The 22,418-nt window shown below is 46.2% G+C and overlaps 1 long non-coding RNA gene and 1 other non-coding gene across 3 annotated transcripts in view; both read left to right on the top strand.

Annotated features, from left to right (window-relative positions):
* Window positions 1–22,418, top strand: part of LOC149462024 (uncharacterized) — a 389,135-nt gene that overhangs the window by 274,887 nt on the left and 91,830 nt on the right. The gene's annotated exons all lie outside the window — the stretch shown is intronic.
* LOC149462025 (U2 spliceosomal RNA) lies at window positions 2,391–2,590 on the top strand. Its single transcript, XR_016312739.1, has one exon. It is a non-coding gene; the product is annotated as a U2 spliceosomal RNA (small nuclear RNA).

Here is a 22,418-nt window from a genome sequence, read left to right as displayed (position 1 = left end):
AAACCATTAAGAACAAAGAACAAAACCATTAAAACATGATTTTCACACAAAAACAAAATAATGAATATTTACCGCAACTCAGTGTGACTTCTGCTGTTGTCTTTCAGAGGCCAGTTTAGAAATGCGCGGCATTACCTTGGCAAGTGCCACTCTCATGTCATTTTCGCAACAAAGTCTGTTCCTTTTCTTCGTCTTTATGTCCAGCATCCTCGAAAAGGATTGCTCGCAAAGATATGTTGTAACAAACGGTATGAAAATTCATCCCCCATAGTAATTCATCCCCCATATAGTAATTCATCCCCCATAGTAATTCATCCCCCATATAGTAATTCATCCCCCATATAGTAATTCATCCCCCATAGTAATTCATCCCCCCATATAGTAATTCATCCCCCATATAGTAATTCATCCCCCATAGTAATTCATCCCCCATATAGTAATTCATCCCCCATATAGTAATTCATCCCCCATAGTAATTCATCCCCCATAGTAATTCATCCCCCATATAGTAATTCATCCCCCATATAGTAATTCATCGCCCATATAGTAATTCATCCCCCATAGTAATTCATCCCCCATATAGTAATTCATCCCCCATATAGTAATTCATCCCCGATAGTAATTCATCCCCCATATAGTAATTCATCCCCCCATATAGTAATTCATCCCCCATATAGTAATTCATCCCCCATATAGTAATTCATCCCCCCTATAGTAATTCCTTCCCCATATAGTAATTCATCCCCCATATAGTAATTCATCCCCCATAGTAATTCATCCCCCATAGTAATACATCCCCCATATAGTAATACATCCCCCATATAGTAATTCATCCCCCATATAGTAATTCATCCCCCATATAGTAATTCATCCCCCCTATAGTAATTCATCCCCCATATAGTAATACATCCCCCATATTAATTCATCCCCCATATTAAGTCCCCAAGTCCCCCCTGTGTCAATTCACTTACCTTTGCTCCGCGCATTCCTCTCGCTGTATTCCTGCGCCGTTCCGGTCTTCAGGGCGGACTGTGAAAGGAGCCTAGCTCCTCTCACGTTCGTCACGCTGCCCCGCCTACACACATCCTGACAGCCAATCACTGGCTATCAGGATGTGAGTGGCAGCGAGACTGGCCAATCATTGCATTTGAGTCCCTGCCGCCCGAGAGGAGGGAGGGCAGCGGGCGCCCGGCACACAAGAGCCGCGGCTTGCCGACCACTGAGCTAAGCGATGTTGCGTAACCACCTGCAGCCAATGATGGACAAGCGGGGCATGTCATCACAAATCATATGAGTCGGGTGTGGGTCACCTCCGCCGAACCCCCGAGACTGACTCACCGAACCCCTGGGGTTCGATCAAACCCAGGTTAAGAACCACTGGTCTAGAGGATCAGATGGCAGTCGGGTGTAAACAGACAGGCAGTCTGTTTACATCCCACCTCCCATAGAGAACACTGTGCTGTGTCTGCTCTGCATAAGTGGAGTGGAGATGGACTAGCCATCCACTTGGTCACCGTCCAATTTTCCTGCTGAGCAAGAGGACTCCTGGCAGAATCGGCGTGGAAAGGGCCTTACTCTATTTATTTTTTTCTTTTGGTTGAACTAGATGGACTTGAATGGGGCCTGAAGGGAAGCCTACAGTGCTGCTTTTATTGTATCATTTACAATTGTAAAAAGTACCTGAAAATCACTTTAGTTATTTTAAAGACACTGCTGAAAGCAACACCCAGCTCTTGCAGAAGAATGACGTGTTATCCCGCTTTCCTGGGAAAACACCTAAAAGTGTTCAGGTACAATAAAAGTACCAGAATATACCGCCCTTTCATGTACCTATAGAGAGACGCTGATCAGAGAACATCTCCTAATCCTGTAAAGCCTAAATTCAGGTTTCATTCTACTTTAAAGTGGTAGTAAAGTTTAATAAAAAGAAAATGTGCTTTTATGCATGGCATACTCGTATGAAAGACTTATGTTTACAGCAGGGGCAGGCTGACAACTCATGGGGCCCCCCAGGCAATAGGGGATGGTGGGGCCCCTGTGTCCTCGCCCACACTCAAATCACACCCAAAAAAGCCTATGAAAAGTACCAGGGACATCTCACGGGGCCCCCTAGTGACCCCGGGCCCTCGGGCAGTGCCCGAGTTCCCCAATGGTCAGTCTGCCCCTGGTTTACACAAAGTCCTTCAGCAGTGCTTTATCACTGCTGTGGGCGCATCAGTTTTCACTCGGTCTTCTTTCTGGGTTCACAGGCTCTGGATGTTTGAATGGCTGAGCCGCGATGACGTCACTCCCACATGTACATATGGGAGTCACAGCAGTGTTACAGAGCTCTGAAGGAACAGCATGAGTATGTTGCATGCGCTGGTGGCATCATCGGCTTCAGAAGCAGGATTGCTTCCTGACCTTTTTGCTAAGATCAAGTGTAGTATCTGTTCTTCTCAATTAATGGATCAAAGAACGTTGGCCCCCTGGGCAGGGGGGCCAATAGAATTAATTTTGATATAATTAGGTAAGGAATGGTGAGGTCGGTGGGAGGGCCTTTTTCCTCCAGGGTTGAATCTGGCTTATCCCCGGTTGTAGGCAAGACTCTCCCTAAGCTTTCTAAGTTCTGATACCTAACTGGTAAGGTTGGGGCTGCACTGGTCTAGCCGAGGCCTGGGCTATGAAAGAAGCCCATGGTGTTTGTATCCCTGGAGTGGCAGGCCAGGGGTGTCAAAATTCTCATGGTGAGGGAGCTCACTTTGAGTTGTAGGCACCATGGCCACTACACCAGTCATGCTTTTTTCCATCTACCTCTAGGGCCAGGCCTTTTGGCCAGGACCAGAGGAATTTTTTATTATTGGCCAAATGGTATGGTATTGCACTATAGCACTCATCCACTTCCCCTTTTCTTTATTTATGTTTGTTTGTCATTGCACTTTTTGCACAGCACTGTACACACTTTCTACTTCCCTGATTAGTAGGGTGTAGGTCCTCAGGCCTGCCCTGAAAGTCTTGGATAGACATGTGACCTTTAGATCAAGTTCTCCCCTTCCCATGCGGTCTCCCTTTGAAGGAACCCCACTGAGTACTTGGGGTGGCCTTGCTTCGGCAGGCCTCCTGAAGAAAGGGGTCCACTTGGTTTCGGTCAGGTGGACTAGCAAGTGCCCCAGTCCCTGTCAGGAGCCTTGTGCCCCGGGGGATCAATGCTAGGGCCTTTCTTTGCGGAAGACAGATGTATGCCCTGTGCACTTTTTTTGTGTGCTTCCCTTTTGTGTGCTTTACTTTTGTGTCCTTCACTTTTGTGTGCTTTACTTTTGTGTGCTCACCTTTTTTGTGCTCTTAGTGCTAGTTTTGTGAGTGTCTGCACTGCACTGCGGGACTTAAAAAAAAACCCAAAAAACGACTGCAGAAACAATGAATATCTCTTATATGGCGCATGTTTAGGAGATGTCCCTTGTATCTACAGGTAAGTTTTATTATAAGCTGACCAGTGGTGTTCACTACCGCTTTAAATTCTCTGTTCGGGCCAAGCTGGTCCAACTAAATGATTTCCTTTACTAATACATGCACCTGCTGGAACTGCTGTGTAAACTGTACGTAGTATCAGCTATGTACTGTACACCATTGTAGTGGGATGGGCAGTTCTCCCAGATCAAAATCCAGTCAGGCTGAGCGCACTGATAGAAACTAGTTTGTAAAAACATTTCTATCCTGCTCCACAGTGGGATCAAATGAACGTCCATTTGACTCCACTAACATATACAGTACATTCCGGAGTCACATGATACACAGTCAATCATATTGAGTGGCTGGTCTGCAGTGGTTACAAGTGAAAGCATGTGCAGCACCTCAATAGCCATCTTCCTTAGTCTTTCCTTTGCCCAGGGTCATAAATACTCACAGGACTGTGCTCTGTAGTCACCTCCTTGCTAGGTACATCTCTCCTGGGTACCCTTCATGGAAGCAGCCTCACAAGGATATCCAGACTGGCCTGAAAGGTCCTTTGCAATCCACCTTGTCCCCCACCTCCATAAGGGACAGAAATACTACAGCCAGCACCTCTTGCGTACAGGTCCATTCCACCCAACATCTCCACCCACTACAGGCTGCCTTCAGAAAACTACAGAAGGGGGTGGAGAGCAGACCAGTCACCCTGCACAAGGAGAGAGAAAAGAGCTGTGGGAGGGGAAAAAATCTCCGCCCACTACAGGCTGCCTTCAGAAAACTACAGGAGGGGGCGGAGACCAGACCAGTCACCCTGCACAAGGAGAGAGAAAAGAGCTGTGGGAGGGGAAAAAATCTCTGCCCACTACAGGCTGCCTTCAGAAAACTACAGGAGGGGGCGGAGACCAGACCAGTCACCCTGCACAAGGAGAGAGAACAGAGCTGTGGGAGGGGAAACAATCTCCGCCCACTACAAGCTGCCTTCAGAAAACAACAGGAGGGGGCGGAGACCAGACCAGTCACCCTGCACAAGGAGAGAGAAAAGAGCTGTGGGAGGGGAAAAAATCTCCACCCACTACAGGCTGCCTTCAGAAAACTACAGGATGGGGCGGAGACCGGACCAGTCACCCTGCACAAGGAGAGAGAACAGAGCTGTGGGAGGGGGCAAAATCTCCGCCCACTACAGGCTGCCTTCAGAAAACTACAGAAGGGGGCAGAGAGCAGACCAGTCACCCTGCACAAGGAGAGAGAAAAGAGCTGTGGGAGGGGAAAAAATCTCCGCCCACTACAGGCTGCCTTCAGAAAACTACAGGAGGGGGCGGAGACCAGACCAGTCACCCTGCACAAGGAGAGAGAACAGATCTGTGGGAGGGGAAACAATCTTCGCCCACTACAGGCTGCCTTCAGAAAACTACAGGAGGGGGCGGAGACCAGACCAGTCACCCTGCACAAGGAGAGAGAACAGAGCTGTGGGAGGGGAAACAATCTCCGCCCACTACAAGCTGCCTTCAGAAAACTACAGGAGGGGGCGGAGACCAGCCCAGTCACCCTGCACAAGAAGAGAGAACAGAGCTGTGGGAGGGGGCAAAATCTCCGCCCCTTACAGGCTGCCTTCAGAAAACTACAGGAGGGGGCGGAGACCGGACCAGTCACTCTGCACAAGGAGAGAGAACAGAGCCGTGGGAGGGGAAAAAATCTCCGCCCACTACAGACTGTCTTCAGAAAACTACAGGAGGGGGCGGAGACCAGCCCAGTCACCCTGCACAAGAAGAGAGAACAGAGCTGTGGGAGGGGGCAAAATCTCCACCCACTACAGGCTGCCTTCAGAAAACTACAGGGGGGGGGGCGGAGACCAGACCAGTCACCCTGCACAAGGAGAGAGAACAGCAGTGAGCGGTCTTTATTACAGGAAGTAAAGTCTCACACTGGATTACTGCACAGATCTGGAAGAAATACACAGAGCACACCAAAATCCAAGGAAGAATACACATGACTTTTGTGTTTAGACAATACATGCTTTTCCTGGAGTTCAGCTTTATATTCTTTTGGGCGCAGAGTGAGTAGGTTATTGGAGATTGGTATAGCCAGCACCTGTCTTCCCGAAAAATAAACTTTACTGAGTAAAATGTGCATATAAAATGACTTACGCGTTTTGACAATAAGCCTCGGTCATAGCCATATAGAATGGCTATGACCAAGGCTTATTGACGAAACGCGTAAGGGGGGGGGGAAAGACGTGTGCTGGCTATGTCAATCCTCACCATTCCGTTGCATCTGTGCTGGTAAGGCACACAGAGCCCGAGCAGCGACATTCCACCTGCGTGGGGATTATCTCTGGGCGTAGCACCTACTTGAGTAGGTTACTGGTAGGAGGTTGGCGGGTGACGGCCGCGTGATCTCATGTGTTTGTATACACCGCCAGTCCTCCTGACTCACTCTAGCTGCAGTTAATGAAAGCACACAACGACTCTCCCTGCCTTGTGCACACCTTTTGTTCTGGAAGATCGTTGCATAACCGGCAGGATTATAGACACAAGGATCCGGCCTGGGTGGGAAAAGTAACCAGAAAAGGGCCGGCGGGCCTGGGCTGGGGGAACCTGGTGGTGGCTGCAGGGCTGCGGGGAAGGTGCCAAACCACACAGTACACTGAATCATTGAAAAGAAAAGCAAGTCTCGTGGTGCTCACAGTTCATTTCCCATGACTTCCATGCCTGCTTGCTGAGTGACGTACTCAGGTAGAGCAATATTTACATATTCATTCAATAGGCGCGAGCTGGGAAACCAGGGCACGGGGGCGGAGGGCTGAGCGCGCCAAAATGTGCAGTCAGAGAAGAATGGGACTGACTGGAAAGCGCGGGTGATATGTAAGGCTGCAAATATGCAAGGCACTTCTTCTGGCGGGAAAAATAATCAGCACATTGTGCGTGCTGCACAACCCCTCCCGACGGGCACGTTAACCCTTCTGAAGGATGCTTGTTATGAGTTGGACTCAGGCAGACATATGAGACACAAATGAATGCAGCTTTGTAATCATTAATACTTCGGTAAATGTATTTTTTAAATGCAAGTAGTGCAAGTATCTAAATGTGACCTGGTAGCAGCTTCTTGTCCCTGTACAGCAGAGCTCAGACTGGGGGAGAAAGAAGCAGCACAGGATGACAGTCAGGTGTGCTGCAGTGCAAGGAGCATGCTGAGAGGAGAAATGAGCAGAGTGACACATAGAAGAGCTCATCATTGTCCAGTCACAGGTGGTGGCAGGTCATGGATGACATGGGCTCAAAGGAAGTGGATTGAATGATGCTGTTTTTTTCTCAATACAAGCAGTGCAGGTACCTAAATCGGACCACGTATCAGCTTCTTGTCCCTGTACAGCAGAGCTCAGACTGGGGGAGAAAGAAGCAGCACAGGATGACAGTCAGGTGTGCTGCAGTGCAAAGGGCATGCTGAGAGGAAGACACAGTACATGGAGCCAATCAGTTCATGTGTGACCAGAAGCATACTGATAGGAGGAAAGAGCAACGTGACAGAGAGAGGAGCTCATCACTATGCAATCACAGGCGGTAGTGGATCATGGATGACATGGGCTCAAAGGAAGTGGGTTGAATAATGCTGTTTTTTTTAATTGCAAGCAGTGTAAGTATCTAAATCTGATCATGTATCAGCTTCTGGTCCCTGTACAGCAGAGCTCAGATTGGGGGAGAAAGAAGCAGCACAGAATGACAGTCAGGTGTGCTGCAGTGCAAGGAGCATGCTGAGAGGAAGACACAGTGCAAGGAGCCAATCAGTCCATGTACATATGTGACCAGAAGCATGCTGATAGGAGGGAAGAGCAAAGTGACAGAGAGAGGAGTTTATCACTGTGCAATCACAGGCGGTAGTGGGGCATGGATGACATGGGCTCAGAGGAAGTGGGTTGAACGATGCTGTATTTTTTTAAATACAAGCAGTGTAAGTACCTGAATCTGACCATGTATCAGTTTCTGGTCCCTGTACAGGAGAGCTCAGACTGGGGGAGAAAGAAGCAGCACAGGATGCCAATCAGGTGTGCTGCAGTGCAAGGCGCATGCTGAGAGGAGAAATGAGCAGAGTGACAGATAGAAGAGCTCATCACTGTGCAGTCACAGGTGGTGGCCGGGTCATGGATGACATGGGCTCAGAGGAAGTGGATTGAATGATGCTGTTTTTTTCTAAATACAAACAGCGTAAGTACCTGAGTCTGACCTGGTAGCAGCTTCTTGCAGTCCCTGTGCAGCAGAGCTCAGACTGGGGAAGAAAGAGAAGCAGCACAAGATGCCAATCAGGTGTGCTGCAGTGCAAGGCATATGCTGAGAGGAAGACACAGTACAAGGAGCCAGTCAGTTCATGTGTGACCAGAAGCATACTGATAGGAGGAAAGAGCAGAGTGACAGAGAGAGGAGCTCATCACTGTCCAGTCACAGGTGGTGGCAGGGTCATGGATGACATGGGCTCAGAGGAAGTGGGTTGAATGATGCTGGTGTTTTTAATTGCAAGTAGTTTAAGTACCTAAATCTGACCTGGTATCAGCTGCAAATATGCAAGGCACTTCTTCTGGCGGGAAAAATAATCAGCACATTGTGCGTGCTGCACAACCCCTCCCGCCGGGCACGTTAACCCTTCTGAAGGATGCTTGTTATGAGTTGGACTCAGGCAGATATATGAGACACAAATGAATGCAGCTTTGTAATCATTAATACATCGCTAAATGTACTTTTAAAATTCAAATCATGTAAGGATCTAAATCTGACCTGGTAGCAGCTTCTTGTCCCTGTACAGCAGAGCTCAGACTGAGGGAGAAAGAAGCAGCACAGGATGACAGTCAGGTGTGCTGCAGTGCAAGGAGCATGCTGAGAGGAAGTCACAGAACAAGGAGCCAATTAGTTCATGTTCATGCTCATAAAAAGTCCGAAAACGCTGGTTTGCTGCGATTTACTGCGTTTTTCAGCGTTAGAGCATTTTTACAGCTAAAAAAACCCCTCTAGAAACCCGCTAGTTCTGTTTTTTTTTTTTCCAGTACAAGGAGCCAATCAGTTCATGTTCATGTGGGACCAGAAGCATGCTGATTGGAGGAAAGAGCAGCACAAGGAGTCAAACGGTTCAAGTGCTGTTAAAGAATCATGTTCATAGAAGAAGAAAGCAGAGTGACAGAGATAGTTGAGCCCATCACTGTGTTGCTTCTCCTTTCACTGTCCAGTTTTAGGCTGTGGTGGGTCCAGGATGACCTGGGCTCAGAGGAAATGCATTGAATGATGCTGGCCATCAGACTAATGGCAGAAAAGCATGCTGTGGGGGAAATCTCGGGATTAAAGCTCATTTTCTTTAACTGTTTTAACAACCTATTCATTCTTATCTTTATATTTTTGGCTGGAGTTCTGTTTTAAGGTGGAGCTGAAGGGAACAGTAAGAAAGACACTTTGGGGTTTATTTACTAAAGCTGGAGAGTCCAAAATCAGACTCCCTTCTGCATAGAAACCAATCAGCTTCTAACCTCAGCTTGTTCAATGAAGCTTTGGCAATGAAACCTGGAAGCTGATTGGTTTCTAGGCAGAAGGGAGTCTGATTTTGGACTCTCCAGCTTTAGTGAATAAACCCCTTTGTGTCTGTTCTGCAATAAAATACACTTACCTGCCTGTCTGCAATCCTCTGCACTGAGCTGCGCATGTGCAGCTCAATTTACATTCCGGTACACTGCCAAGATGACTACGCTCCTGCACATGCGCAGGAGTGACGTCATCCAACGCTGGCCAATCAGAACGGCCAAAGACTGTCACCCGAAAGAACCCAGGGAGAAGATGCCAGCACCAGGACCTTGTGGGCGTCGGGCTGTTGTAGCTTAGGTGAGTATTTGTCCCTTTATCTCTGCCTTAAAGGAGAACTCCGCTGACCGCCATTTGCCACGTCCTACCATAGCTATGTAAGAAAACAACAATAGTCTTTCCAGTGGCTAAATGGTTAGCACTTCCGCCTGGCAGTAATACGGTCGTTGGTTCAAATCCCAACCACGGCACCACCTGCCTGGAGTTTGCATGTTCTCCCTGTGCCTGCGTGGGTTTCCTCTGGGTACTCCGGTTTCCTCCCACACTCCAAAGACATGCTGGTAGGTTAATTGGCTCCTGTCTAAATTGGCCCTAGTATGTGTATGTATGAATGTGAGTTAGGGACCTTAGATTGTACGCCCCTTGAGGGTTAGGGACTGATGTGAATGTACAATATATATGTAAAGAGCTGCGTAAATTGCAGCCCTATATAAGTACCTGAAATAAATACATTTAAAGTGTACCTAAAGCCGAAACATTTTTGTATTGAGTTTGAACCTCTGTCAGGTTTTGTTATTGCTGTGTGTGTCCCTGCTGCAGAGGGTCACCCTCCCTATTAGTCCTGGTGGTCCTTGGACAGAACATAGGGAGGACTTTTAAAATGCTTGATCACCTACAACAGAAGACGGCTCTTAATAGCAAACGAAACAACATTTTTGAACAGATTTGGGTCATTTTCTATACCTTTGTTTTACTTTTTACTTTGAAAAAACAACCCCAGGCAACAAATAAAGTCACTGATCTGTCAATGCTATCCAGCAAATACTGCAATTGTGCTGAAGTCAACACTGACCTTGAACACTTGTAGAGATAGTAGGACTATAGTGTGATGGGACTCAGGGTATCCCATGAGATTACGGCATGGAGGTCCCACATCTCCCTTCCAGGGTGGGCGGGCTTTTATGGAGGAATTGAAAATGTAAATTGTATATTTATGTGTTATATCACCAATCTTGTCTCCAAATACCACCCAAAACATACTCTCCGCTCCTCACAAGACCTCCTACTCTCTAGTTCCCTGGTCTTCTCCTCCCTTGCTTGTCTCCAGGACTTCTCCAGGGCTTCACCCATCCTCTGGAACTCCTTACCAGAAGCTATCAGATTATCACCTACTCTGCTCACCTTTAGGCACACTCTGAAAACCCATCTCTTCAGGGAAGCCTACCCCGCCCTCACTTAACATCCAATCTCCTCCACTCCTCCTAACACTCCATCCCCCACAGCTATTTCCTCCTGTACCACTATCCCCTCCCTCCTAGATTGTAAGCTCCAAGGAGCAGGGCCCTCAAACCCCTCGTATATTGAATCGTATTGTTACTGTACTGTCTCGTGTACTGTCTCCCACCATAATGTAAAGCGCTGAGCAAACTGTCGGCGCTATATAATTCCTATATAATAATAATATGGAACTCCCTGCAACAGAATCCTCAAACCTCATTTTTTTCTGGTGGGCCTGCAGTCTCTTGTCACATGATGCTAAAATTAGAAACTTTCTTTCCATGGGCCAGTATAAACACTTCTGGCCAGGAAGTATACCCTGCTTATATCAAGGAACACTCAGGTGATCTACTGCACTGGAACTACATGCCCCAAACTTTCATGCTTCACCCCACCCCTCCCCCAATGTGCATGCGTGCTTGTGCCTGCACCGGGGCATTTCGCTTCTGCTGGTTGCTTTGTGGTGCTTCTGCTGGTTGCTTTGTGGTGCTTCTGCTGGTTGCTTTGTGGTGCTTCTGCTGGTTGCTTTGTGGTGCTTCTGCTGGTCAGCGCACAGTCCTGACCAGCAGCGAGCACATGAGGGTAATTTCAGGGAGCCTGTGCAAGGCAACAGAGCCACTCTCTAGGGAAAAGATGTAATTTGTGAAGACAAATTTACCTGAAAGGAGACGCTATAAGAAGAAAAGGAACAGCAGCTACACAAGAACTTGTGATATGCAAATAAATATATATATTTTAACGGAGGATTTAATAACACTTTTTAATTAGGATTACGCTCATAGCAAGCGAAACGCATCAGTAGGACTGTCCATGTAACCGGAATTGATTAAATATGCTACAATAAATGGGGGTGCAGCTCTTTTCTTTTCTGTATAATATTGATGTGCAGCTAAGGTGATTTGGGAAAAGGTACCCGTGACTGGCCAGCTGTGGGGGTGAGTATCGGCAGCTTTGGAGTTTCACTATGTACACTGATTCGGTTTACAGAGATTCTCCACTGCTACAAAGAAAGTGTAAAGCCTCTACAACTGCCACCCTCCTGCTGATTGACAGGGATGCCCTTCTTGGAATTTCATCCAATAAACTAATTCCACAGGGCAATCCAGCCCTTGGGGGGCGGTACTCCTGGAAAATAGCTCTTTTGGATTGCATCTGTATGGCACAGGCAACTAACCACTAGTTTTCAATGGTGCGGGCCTTTATTTTAAGAAGATTTTATACTTCCATTCAAAAAACACAGACTACCTTCCACAGGGATTCCCTGCTTGGAACCAAGGGTGTATTTACCACAAGGCATTTGCCTAGGGCGGCATTTTTCACGGGGGCAGCAGCATTTTTCAAGGGGGCAGCACAGCCCCCCCCAAAAGAAGGGATGGAATAAGGGACACATGCAGCATGGGGACCAGGTGGGATCTGAGAGAGGCTGCAGGCTGCTTTATGGTGCTTGCAGAGCCTGACTCCTGTTCCTGGGGATGTCCTGAGCTGTGAAGGTGAATGTTTTCTCTCTCGCGGGGGGGTTGCCAGTGTATGGGGGCAGTGGTATTGGAAGGCTCTCTTGAGTGGGGGGGCTGGGGTGTTGCTGATCAATGTCAGGCTCTCTTCATGGGGGCATTGGTCAGTGTCAGGGTCTCGCCGTGGGGGGAGCAGAATTTTGTGTTGCCTAGGGCAGCATGAAACCTAAATACACCACTGCTTGAAACCACAACCAATCAGCTGTTTCCACAGGGAAATCCAGCACTCAGGGGCGGTACTCTTAAGCAGCTCTTGGAAACCAGACTTTTTGGATTGTGTCTGTACAACAGAGGCACCCAACCACCAAGTTTCCAATGGTGTGGGCTTTTTTGCCAAGCATGGCTAACATAAGTATAGAGATTTTGAACTTCCCTACAAAAAGCACAAAGACTACCTTCCACAGGGATGCTCTGCTTGGAGCCACAACCAATCAGCTGTTTCCACAGGGGAATCCAGCACCTCAGGGGTGGTACTCTTAAGCAGCTCTTGGAAACCAGCCTTTTTTGATTGTGTCTGTACAACACAGGCACCCAACCACCAAGTTTCCAATGGTGTTGATCTTTTTGCCAAGCATGCTATCACAAGTATAGAGATTGTATCATTCCCTACAGAAAACACAAAGACTACCTTCCACAGGGATGCCCTGCTTGGAACCACAACCAATCAGCTGTTTCAACAGGGAAATCCAGTACCTCAGGGGCGGTACTCTTCAGCAGCTCTTGGAAATCCAGCTCTTTTGGATTATTTCAGCACAACACAGGCATCCAACCGCCAGGTTTCCAATGGTGCGAACCCTTTGCCAAGCACGGCTAGCATTCGTATTGATATTTAGCAGAAAACCTACTTAAAATGAAAAATTTATGCCTGACTGAAGTACACCTCTATATATCATAAATGGGCCACCTCGTCTTCCTAATCCCTACCGTCTGGGAATTCCAAGTTGAAATTGTTGACATGTAGAAGCTATTACATAATCTCTTCATTCAACAGTAGAAGAAAAAAAAAAAGGCATTTAAAATGAGGGCTGTAATCTGCACAGCCAATATAAAGCAGAATAATCTGCCGGCTTTTTAAATCCACACATAAAAGCCGCCTTTCATTTTTAGACTAAATAACAACATTAATAAAGCTCTTTATGCATTGACAGCATTGGCTCACAATGAATACGGCACACTGAGAGAGGAGATTATATCCACGACCCCAGCTACGAGGGACTGAAAGCACGGATCCAGTGCAGAGCGGAGGATGAAAAACCTCTAACAGTCACTTGAACAATGAGACTACATAGAAATATGAATTGACTTGATCCTATAAGCCAGAAATGCAGATGTATAGGACATTATATCATGTATACAAGCTTGTGTTTGCTTCAAGTACCTTCTGAAGAAAGCAGTTTGTAATAGACATGTGCGGTCCATTCCGTTCTGAATCGAAATTCGGACAGATTTTCCGTTATTTGTTGATTCGGATGTATCAGAAATCCAAATTACAATAGTAACGAATTAAACGAATCTGAAATAACAAAACAAAATTTGTCCGAAATTCAAATCAATTTGAATTCGAAAACCAATTATCAGTGCATCACTGATGTGCGGCCCGCTTCCTGCTTGAGAGAGGCATGGAGTGAAAGCCAAATCCTTTGGCACCCAGCTGTATCTCAGGATCAAGGAGAATATGGAGGTCCTGGAGCAATGGGTTGTGTAGAGATCACCCAACTGTAGAGCTCATCTCGTCTGTTTGAAAAATATCTTGCTCAACACACATTAAGACTACGTCCACATCTATGCATGTAGGGAAAACGCTCAAAATGGCACACTTTCCCAACATGTAGAGAAACGCAGTGCCCTTTAGCAGATGCGTGGCAGAGCATTCATTCTCAATGGCACCTCCACACAATGGCAAAGAACGTGATTTTACAAAAGGGTCAGGGACGTCTTTCCCCGTGCTTACCGCAGGTAGGTCAGCCCATTGAAATGAATGGGGTGCCCTATATGAGGTGCACGTAAAATACTTGTACGCACCTGCAAACACCATTATGTGAACTAAACCTTGAGGGATAAGAAAATGTCAAAATACAAGAGTTGTATATTCTTCCTTGAAGTGTGCTTGTGCTTAGTGTATTTCTTCCTCCAGATCTGTGCAGTAATCCAGTGTGAGACTTTACCTCTGTGTAGCTTCCTGTAATAAAGACCGCTTACTGCTGCCCCCCCCCCCCCCCGAGGCAACACCTCTAACGGGATAAGGTCCTGCCATGGGTAAAATGCATTAGAAGTGTGGGTTCAGGTGGGAGGTCTGCAGTGGACGCTGTATACTGTTTTGCGAGCTCATTAGAAGCAACTGGATTCTCAAGACATCATTGATGTGCGGTCCATTCAGCCTATACAGCCATATGTGACTAGGTTCTCATATCCCATTCAATTCATCCCAAAACAAGAAATACCAGAGCTCCGATATAACCTTCAGATCCTATATTCAATATTATTCATATCCTATGCTATGTCCTTGTGATGTAACCATATTGCCTTTACTGAATACCACCAGTAAAGTGCAGCAAAACTACTGCTTGCATGGACATTCTTTCCTTGGGTATACCAAGGTTTATGACGGGCATGTTGTGTGGAGGCTTATGGCAAGGAGCAGGGCACAAGATGGTGGAGGATTTGGCTTCAGCAGTGGGGGCAGTGCTCTAGCAGGGCTGGCTGAACAAAATGTCAGACCTTTTGAAAGGTAAAGACTTTTTGCATGGATATTTTCAACTCTATTATTTGCATGGAGTTTGGTTACCTAAGGGGTCATCAGATGTGGAAAGTAGGTTCTGAACATTGGAATTTAGTGAGTCCCAGGAGCTCCAACACCCAAGGCATTACATTGTGTGTATCTTGACCAGTTCCTGTGGATAAGATGCCCATCTTGGCCAGTTCCTTTGGATGAGATGTCCTTCTTGACCAGTTCCTTTGGATGAAATGTCCTTCTTGACCAGTTCCTATGGATGAGATGCCCATCTTGACTAGTTCCAGTGGATGAGATGTCCTTTTTGACCAGTTCCTGTGGATGAGATAGATGCCCATCTTGACCAGTTCCAGTAGATGAGATGCCCATCTTGACCAGTTCCAGTGAATGGGATTCCTATCTTGACCAGTTCCAGTGAACGGGATTCCTATCTTGACCTGTTCCAGTGAATGAGATGCCCATCTTGACCAGTTCTAGTGAATGAGATACCCATCTTGACCAGTTCCAGTGGATGAGTTATTGTTTCTTATTGTGACTGCCCATCATTGCTGTGGGCCAACAATGAGATGGTCGGCCTAAGCTCTTGACTACAGGAGCTGGTTAAGAAATGATTTAAGGGTCTCCCCTATATATCAGGTGGTACTTTACATGGTATGTGCCCCATAGCTCCCAACCTAATCGCCCATTTGAAGAGACTGTCCCTCTTTTAAAACCAAATTCTCAATTGTCCATATTTTTGTTCTGATATATATCTAGATATCTATATATGACATATTGTATATCTATACCAAAATGTACCATTTAACTATAAAACCTGTTATATTACACTAATCATTTCATCTGACCTCTAAAATGATTATTTTTTTATTATTTTAAATATCTGGTATAAAGGAAAAGTAGTGATGAAAAAGAATATGTCGGCTTAACCATTCAATTTGGGGAATTAGGACCACGCAGCCCATGTAACAGGAGCGTGGCGTGCTCTTTGCCCCCCATACTTGGTACTATAATGTGTCCCTCTTTCCCATCTCAGAACGTTGGATGGTATTTGACCTCCCATGGCCTCTCCTCCGAGTGCCTACATGTCATGCCTGGCCACTGCTCAAGTTTACAGCACACAGGTTCACTTCCCACACATTTTATTTTAGCTTTACTGGTCATTTAAGGCAAGGAATCCTTTGTACAAGGTTTACGCACACCTATTCCTCTATTCTCATGGTAAGGAAATTCACACTCTTGAACACATTTCCTCAATATCGCCCTCTTTGGTGTTTGCTGCTTTAACCCAATTATTTATATTTCCATAATGTTCACTTTACCTCTTTGAGATATCCAGACTGAGGTTTTCCTGTCATTGTCATTGTTTAATGATTCTTCCACCAAGGTCTGCCAAGCTTTACTTTTCCATTTATGAGAATATAAAACCATTTTAATGTAAACAGCAACTCTCAGGTAATATGTAAAACCAGTACATAGGCTACCAGTGCTAAATACAAAATGTTTTAAAGCTAGCCATACAGGACATGCTGCCTGAGCCACTCAACTAATCTCTAATACTTCTGCTGAGCAGAAACTGAAACCTCCACGAGTGTTGATCTCCTGCAGGTGGGTCTCCTGCAGCTCTCACTGGTTCCTCCTGCTGACCTTCACTTAATATAGGATACATTAGCGATGTGGAGGCCAGTAGGAGGAGCAAGAGAGCTGTGGTTGACCCAGGAGTTTGACACTCCCAGAAGTGTCAGTTTTAGCCCTGACTTCAGCAGAAGTTTTCTCAGGATTGGATAGCCATTCGGTGGATTGAGCAGAAGGAAAGGTGAGCATGTACTATCTTCTCTTAGAGTTATGGCTTGATTGTGAACATTTTTGTATAGTTACATGCTCTCAGTAAAGAGAACCTGAACTTTGGAAACTGTGTCCAAAAAATCAAACAGTGAGCTAGTCACCAGCATTATTGACCTTTAATGCCTTGTTCTGCACTGTGCCTATATGTAGAGGTGGCTATATTGATAGAGGAGCAGATCTTTGCTTCTTAGTTGCCAACTGATCACTTGTGGGGTACTAAGGCAATAAGAGAGGTGGAGGGGAGGAAGCATAAATCCATTTGAATGAATGAAGAAGTAACAGAGATGTATGTCCTCAGTCACAGGCTCCTCTCCAGCAAACCAGCAGAACAGTGAGCAACACAGTAGATAATGAACATTGGCATATCTGGTAGTGAGTCCAAGATCTCCAAAATCCAAGGTGTTATATTATGTGTATCTTGACCAGTTTCTGTGAATGAGGGGCCATCCCACTTCCTTCCTGTTGCTGTTTGTTTTTAAGACTGCCTGCCATAAGCAGCACAGTGGCTAAGTGGTTAGCACTTCTGCTTGCAGCACTAGGGTCACCGGTTTGAATCCAAACCATGACACTACCAGTCTAAATTTTGCATGTTTTCCCTTTGCCTGTGTGGGTTTCCTCCCACACTCCAAAGACATGCTGGTAGGTTAATTGGGTCCTGTGTAAATTGGCCCTAGTAGGTGTATCTATGAATGTGAGTTAGGGACCTTGGATTGTAAGCTCCTTGAGGGCAGGGACTGATGTGAATGTACATGATATGAAGCAAAGCATAAATTGACTGAAGTAACTGAAATAAATAACATAATAAATCATAGATGTGGACTAAAAATTAGGTCTGAAAAGGTGGGCCCAAGCTTTTGTTGATCCATATATGATTAATGGAGCACCACCAGATTTCAGGTGGCACTTTACATGGCAGCTCCCAACCTAGTCCCTCGTTTGGAGACTAGAGACTATCAGAAGCAGCAGCACCTTAGATCTCACACTGCAGATACACAGCTTTGAGGATGCAGGTACAGGAGTTCTATGGAGCTGTGGCCCAAGACCAAGGATAAACGGAGATGGTCCCATGGACGTCTATGGAGCTGTAAAGCACAGGTAGATCAGGATGTACACAAGCATTTGCTGTGGCTGTCACATCTATATAGGGGAAGGGTGTTCTGTTAGGTCAAGGCACAGGGGCAAAAAGGATAAGTGTGCTTATCCTCTAAAGCAGAACTTCACCCAAAAGGGGAAGTTCCACTTGTTTCCCTCATCTTTAACATTTGGCACTTAATTTATTGGAGGGGGGGAGGGGGGAAGGGAAACGGGTACTTGGTTATGATAACTACCCACTCCTACTTCTGCCTGAATCGCCTAGGAGATCCGAGCAGAAGTTCACGCCCACTTTTCCCACAGCCATCTGGGGCACATCACAGGTCCCAGAAGACTGTGGGACCATTCACAAAGCTCAGCGTGGCTCGTGCATGCGCAGTGAGAGCTTCACAGCCGGTTTCTCTTGGTTAAGATGCTGGCACTAGGGACCTGAAACCCAATGAAGAATCAGCTCAGGTGAGGACAGCTCTGGACCCCTGGACAAGTAACTGTCCTTATATTAAAATTCAGCAGCTACAGTATGTGTAGCTGCTGACTTTTTTTTTGGGGGGGGGGCCTGAAGCTCCCTTTTTGTATGTTATTAAAGCTTTGGGAATTACTTGGATCCTTTCTTCAGGATTTAGTTTACACAATTGTATGAAGCTTGAAGAACAAACCTAAGTCATCCTGAAAGCTTGCATCTTTAAAAGAGAAATGTAGGGGAAAAAAAAATATATATATTGTACATATTCATTTGATGGCTGCGGTATTGATCTGATGCTGAGCAGTCCCCCTCCAGCTCTACACAGAGAACTGAGCAATAAAAGACCACTGATTGCCCAGTTCTTGGGCCCACTCTGAGCACAAACTGGTGACTGTCAGTCACAGCGCTGTGCTTTGCCCCTCCAGTGCTCACTGGAGTGCTGGTCTGTGGATGGGACAGGAGTAGCTGGCTCGGGCTCTCAGGCTGAGCCAGCTGCTGGTCAGGCACCTGGGCAGATCTCGACATTATTGTCAGGATCCTTGCAGAGCCTGGGCTAGCTCTGTGGCATCAGTCGACATTGGGCTTTAGCCTGCTGTTGGCTGAATCTGGGTTGGGTCAAAACTAGGTACACTCCTGTGACCCACAGGAGACATATGGTCAAAAGAGCTTTGGCCATACTTCTCCTATAATAAATTAAGTAAGCCACAAAAAGGTATCACTTAAACTTCAAACATAGAACAAATTTCTAATACACCAGAATATCCCTGGCTGTCTGGAAAAGCTGAAATTAATATTTTGCCCCAGAGGTCAGGCAACCATAATTCCTAGGAGCTGTTAGGGCGATGACAAGGAATATTTTAGGAAATCACTATGAATATACACGGGGCACTCCCCAGATCAGAAAAACCGAGATGCCTCTCTGTCCATACTGCAATGCCTTCTATTGCAGGAGGTCTATAATGGACAAGAATGCCCTACATCCTACATAGCATAGAGTGTGGCTATTTATACCTGGGACCGTGTTACAGGTCCCAACGTAATGGCTAGCCATCTGTCATCGATGATCTAGTTTCTGTCGTCTGTTGAAAAAAACAGCTTGCTCAGCTTTTCATGTGGCAGTTGTGTTGGAGGTATGTCATTCTCTCTCGCCATTGAAGTTGGTGACTGATATCAATTACTGGACATTGAGAAGTGGCTCCTTCATGGTCAAGACACGTAGACGGCATACCCTCACAGAGGGCACTTTGTTTATGGAGTGTCCCATTACAAAGGGAAGGAGGACAGATAGATGTGCAGTTCAAGTGTACCTGTCACTCTTATAAAATAGTGGAAATTGAACCAATATTCACTGGCAAACTGGTGGCACTGCCATGGCTCAATCCAAAGAAGGAATCCTTTGTTTCAACCTCCTTTTTGCCAAGAGCATTTTACTTAGCCACCAGCCAGCAATTAGGCTTTCATCTAATTAGTGAGGAATCATCTCCAATTTTTAGTAAGATTTTTTTTTGTTACACATGACCTAAAGATGTACACGCAAGAAGAAACAGACAATGCTTGATCCCTCAAACACTTCCTGAAATTTTGGCTGCTGAATATCAAGTTGGCTGTTTTTGGTATTGATTTATGGAGCTGGAAATATTTTCACACCACTTTTCTGCTGTATGTAATTCACTTATTACATTTGTACGCTTTATTCTTGACTCTTAATGCCAGTATAACTCCTAAATGTGACCTTTAATTTGAACCTTTTGCCTGAATCTAACTCTTAAAGCAGACCTATCAGATATATCTATTTATGTTAAGTGTATGGATGTGTCAGGGCAGGAGCTGAGGAACGGACAGGCAGGCCTAAACAATGTAACGCACTGGCTGACGACAACCACCACCCACAGACCGAAGTCCCTCAGGGCGCGGAGTCTAAGTCCCAGGCTGCCCTTCACCAGGGCCCCTGATGGTGGGGATGGACTTGACGCAGCCAGGAACCCGGTCGCAGCCCCGCGAGACACCTCAGTTCCGGTAATGGCCACCGCCAATGGCGTGTAGCTGGTGGAAAAGACAGTAGAGTAGTCAGGCAGGCCGGGTCGACAACAACGGGACAAAACGGTACAGGACAGCAGACGAGAATCACAGGTCACGAGCCGGGTTCAGCAACAGAGGGTCAGATCAAAGGAGAAAACAAAGAATAGTCGAGTCACAAGCCGAGTCAGATTCCAAGAGAGTCACGAGAGTCAGAACAGAGTAATAGCAACACAAAGACACAAGACACAAGTGCAAAGAGCATGTGCAGACCACAGGCTTATATGTCATCAGCCATACCCCTCTGGGGGATGGACCTCAGAGACCTGAAGGCATAAAGGATTCCCACCATGCTCAGCAGAAATCCAAGATGGATGCCAGCACATGGAGTAACATAACCTCTGGTAAAAGGTAGGACCTTGACAGGATGGTAGGTGTAAGTACAACATTTCCAGGTATGCATTACCCCTATCAGAGATCACAATAGTCCCTCTGGCAATGCTTTTCTCTCCAGAAGGATGAAGCCATCTTTGTTCAGGCATCACCCAGGGGTCACATCTACTTCTTGGTGTCAGCTCAGAGATGACACAGTTCTATAAATTCTGGTACCTGTGCATGTTCTTGTTTTTCTCCATTGGAAGGCTATGCGTCAGGTTGAACATGCAGGAGAGCAGTTAGGAGACGGTGACATGGATTTGTCACTCTATAACAGGAAGTGCCTAAACAGAAACCTTTATGGCAGGATCGCCAGGTACCTCCTGACCGGCCATTGTAGTTAAATGACTGGTGAGGAGCACAGCAGCTCTGACTGGCCTTTTATAATGATCCTTGTCTCAGGGTGCTAGTGCACCAGGGGTGGGCACAATACCTTTGATTCTGCCATCATTAGATAATGAAGATTATAGGCAAAAGGTACAGAGCCAGTGAAAGAGGCTCTGTGGATGGGTGGTGGGCAGAGGTGATCATCATTGTTGAGGAATTGTTTTTGTTTGAGGAGTTTTTAAATTGATTGGGTTTACATCAACAAACTCACACCTCTCCAGGTATTTGTGCTCCTTTCATTCACTGCTCCACCACTCTGCGAGGGTACTAGACCTGCGTACAGTAAAGCTAAGAAACTGCTGCAGACGGCTGCATCCCTTATGGGCTTTGATGTTTTGTTTTGTTGACAATAAACAACAGTGGGGGAAGGAAGAAAATTGATGCGTTTCACCCTTGGTTAAGACTAAGTGATAGGAAAGCACGAAACGCGTCAATTTTCTTCCATCCTCCACTGCTATTTGTTTTCTGTGTTTTGGATTTTGACAATGAAACCCATAAGAAGTGCAGCCGTCCGGAGCAGCGTCTTCTTTTTAGTGGGTTTACATCATTTTCAAGGGCCCAGTGATCAGTTGCAGTGCCTTACCATGTGCTGCGTTAAGGTAGCCAATTCATTATGATTGAGCAGCCAATGCAACAGAAAAAACACACATGTTCATTGTAAATTAGTAGTGGTTGGCCATTCTCAACTGGGCTTGTTCTGTAATGTTGAAGAGGACTGATCCAAGCAGCTTCCCCTTTTCAAATGAATGTCGGGAACCTACCCCAGCGTTTATAGCCGAATAGGGAAAAACAAACCGCTTCAGAGCTAGTCCTCGAAACACGTCAGCCTTTTGAATGTCTATCATTCTCATTATTAGACAGAAATGCAGTGCGAATTGGGCAGAGCGGTCCCTTCATGATGTGCCTTATATTTATTTACTATTGTGAGTAGAATACATTTTTTCTATATTTAATAAACATACTTTTAAAGGTAATGCACAAGGCCGGTGCGCCCTCTGTTTGTTTTTCCCTATTCAGTACTTTTGGACTCCCCTGTTCTTTGAGGGCGGTGAGGCGTGCATATTTCAAGATTTTCGTTGTGTGGTTCCTATGATATAGAGTCCATCCCTAAGCGCAGGAGTATCTGGTTTTTCCACTTCCACAGCATTTATAGCCACCTGGGTCATTCAGTCACCTAAACCAGTGACCATGTTTTCAACATGGCAAGACAGATGTTGATGGTTCAAGAAGAAGACACCACATGGCACCACAACACACCCCATGTAGAGCAAGCGTGTTGCCATGCCTTGTGACTCGAACTTCTGAAGGACCCTCTGCACACTGTTATATACCACTTCCAGCAAACTTTGCCATAAAGAATAGGGATATTTAGTTTTCACATATTGCAATACATGTTCAAGGTGGCCAACTGTGTCAAAGTCCTCCCTCTATGGCCAGACCTACTCTGCTCTGCCTACGCAATG

This window comes from Staurois parvus, unplaced genomic scaffold (assembly GCF_062004578.1).
Source record: "Staurois parvus isolate SC_StPar_1 unplaced genomic scaffold, SC_StPar_1.0 ptg000187l, whole genome shotgun sequence".
NCBI lineage: Eukaryota > Metazoa > Chordata > Amphibia > Anura > Ranidae > Staurois > Staurois parvus.
The sequence above is the reverse complement of the archived record's forward strand: the minus strand, read 5'-3'. Positions and strand labels throughout refer to the sequence as shown.